Source organism: Colobus angolensis, unplaced genomic scaffold (assembly GCF_000951035.1).
Source record: "Colobus angolensis palliatus isolate OR3802 unplaced genomic scaffold, Cang.pa_1.0 Scaffold60, whole genome shotgun sequence".
In the NCBI taxonomy this organism is placed as follows: domain Eukaryota; kingdom Metazoa; phylum Chordata; class Mammalia; order Primates; family Cercopithecidae; genus Colobus; species Colobus angolensis.
In genome coordinates this window covers 69,107-72,265 of record NW_012119599.1, presented here as the reverse complement: position 1 = coordinate 72,265, position 3,159 = coordinate 69,107, and positions in this window count along the sequence as shown.

Here is a 3,159-nt window from a genome sequence, read left to right as displayed (position 1 = left end):
CCCGGGGAGCTGCCGGGCGCGCGGCCTGCAAACCTGCGACCGGCTGGGTGATACCCGGGCTGTGCACCATCCACCTCCCTGCTCCCCTGCCCCGCACTCTCGGGTGAGGATGGGCAGTTGGGATGGGCTGGAAACGGGGTTGCGCATTCTGTTCCTACTCCCAGAATGGCAACGTGGAGTTGGCCTTGTGCAAATAGACACCAAGGGCCCCCCTCCCACAGGGAGACCTGAGCATCCTGACTCCATGAAGGCAGGGACTGGTTGTTCCCCCGCCCCACCCCCCCAAAACAGGATTAGGTATCGAGGCTCTTGAACATAGCGGCTGAAGTTCCCTTCCAGAATCGAACCCAGGCGTCCTGGCCCTATAAAAATAGGGGTGTCACTGCACCCCCAAAGGACCCAGGCATGCCTGAACCCGTGAAAACAAGGATATGAGCCCCCTCCTCTTAGGAGATGCAGATGTCGAAGCCCCGGGACACAAGAACTGAGTGTCCCCCCAGAAGGGGATACAGTCATGTCTGATCCCAGGAAAACTAGGGCTGAATGTCCCACTTCCACAAGAAACGCGGACTCAGGCCTTTGGGCTCCCGACCCTAAGATGTCACAGAGCTCCTGGGCATCTTGGCCCTCACCACACTGATGATAGGAGACACTCCTGCCCCTAACAGTCACCAGACCCTCAGGCATCCAATTTACCTAGGTGGGACCACCTGCCCAGCCCCAAGGTGCAGACCTGCCCACTTCCCACCCCTATGAGCCCTTTTCGCCCGGAGTCCAGGTGGTTGATCTCCCAGGAGGTGGGCATCGGACTTCAGAGTAGCTCTCCTTACCTGTTGGCACCGACCCCCCACCCTGCGCCAGGGTCCCAGGCCTCATAGTGCCAAGGACCCCAGAAGTCCAAGCGCCGGGTCTCAGATTCCCCAGACACTTGGTCCAGCGACCCAGCCCCTCACAGTGGTGTGGCTGGGGAGGAGGGGGTAGTGGAGAGGTTGGGGGACCCTCCCCAGTCCCAGACCCGCAGGTCTGGAAGATCCAGCCCTGCAGCACCTTTACTTGGCCCCGTGGATCCGGACTGGGAGCCCCCAGTCTCGAGAGACCCTAACGTGCATGGCTGGGCCACTTCAGGGAGGTCCAATTCCTCAGTCCCCTCCCTTCCCGGGAGACCCAAGGCAGCGCCGCCTGCAGCTCCAGACCCCAGCTCCAGACTTGGTGAGCCCAGGTGCGGCCCGCCCCTACCCTGGTACCTGGCGGGGCGGAGTTGAGGATTACTCAGCCTCCAGAATGAGGCGATGACATCATCCTGGGGGGGGAGTTGACTAATGGCCGCGCTGGGGGGGGGCGGGGAAGTTTACCCGGTAACAGCGGCTGCAGCACGGCCCCGCCCCCGGGGAAGGGCTGGGAGGGGGAGGCACAGCCCGCGCTGGCGCACACACACACGCACACACGCACAAACACACACAGACACAGCGCATCCCTCCCCCACCGTCCCACATCTAACACAGCTTCCTGGGGCAAGGGCAGGGATGGGCGGGTTGGGTGTTTGTGTGACTGTGTGTGTGCTGGAGTCCTCTGTAAGTCTATGTTAGTGTGCTGTTGTGTCGGGGGTTCACACATTATGGTGGTGGTTGTGTCCGTGTGTGCTATTGTGTGTCACTTGATGGATTGTGTGTCAGTGTGATGGTGCGTGTCAGCATGCTACATTTGTCACAATGCTATATGTCATGGGCTGCTGTGACAATGTGATTGTGTGTCAGTGTACAATTGTGTGATGTTCTGGTGTGCTGTGTGTGATCATGATGGGGTGATGTGTGTGGTTCTGTGCAGCATGCTGGTCTGGCAGTGAGATGTGTGTGCCCATGTGATTGTGTCTTTGTCATGCTGGGATTGTATGTGTGTCAGAGTGATGTTGTGTTAGGAGGAAGATTTGTGAAGGTGCTATGTCACTGTACTGTCCTGTTGTCGTGGTTGGATGTGTTTGTGTAATGCTGTGTCACTGGGGTTGTGTGTATGTCGTGGTGATGGTGTGTACATGTATACAATGCTGTGTGTATGTGGGATTGTGTGTGCCACTGAGTGTGTCAGTGGTACTTGTGTTGTGGGTGATGGGACTGTGAATGTGTCACTGTGACAGTGTGTGACCATGTGCTGTGCTGGGTGTCGGGGGAACACATGCATACATACTACTACTGTGTGTGCCTGGACAATGTGGTACGTGGTGGGATTGTGTGTGTGTGTCACATTGTGATTGTGTCTGAAATGCATGTCTGTGGGACTGTGTATCACCGACAGTATGTGCCTGTGAAATGCTGTGTGTCACTGTGGTTGTGTGTCATTTTGGTCGTGTGATGTGTGTTCATGGAACTGTGTATGCGTCTAATAGATTGTGTGTGTGCAATATTGTGTCTCACTGTGATTGAATGTGTCACTGTTGCGATTGTATCACTGTGATCTAGTGAGTGTGTTGGGACCAATTTGTTGTGGGATTCTGAGTGTCACTGTATTGATTGTATGTCACTGATACTGTGTGTTTCAGGGTGATGTTGTGTGTTCAAGGGACTGTGCATAACTCATGGAGATTGCATGTGCCTGGGCAGCACTGTGTGGACCTGTGGTTGTGGGTCTGGGGAGTGCTATGTGTCCTGGGACTGTCTGTGTCACTGAGGTTTTTTTTTTTTTGAGACGGAGTTTTGCTATTGTTGTCCAAGTTGGAGTGCAGTGGCAGAGATCTTGGCTCATTGCAACCTCCACCTCCCGGGTTCAAGCGATTCTCCTGCCTCAGCCTCCCAAATAGCTAGGACTACAGGTGCATACCACCACGCCTAGCTAATTTCGTAATTTTAGTAGAGACGGGGCGTCACCACGTTGGTTAGGCTGGTCTCGAACTCCCGACCTCAAGCGATCCACCTGCCTCGGCCTCCCGAAATGCTGGGATTACAGGCGTGAGCCACCGTGCCCGGCTGTCACTGCGATTTTGTGTGTCTGTGTGATGCTGTGTGTCTGTGTGTTCCTGAGACGTGTGTCTGTCGCTGTGTGTGTCACTGTGATTGTGTACGTGCGGGGTGGGACGCTGTTTGTCTCTGGGACGGTGTGTGTGTACGCGCGCGCCGATGCGATTGTGTGTCAGCGCGCTTCGCTGGGTGTCGGGGGAAGGTGCGCGTG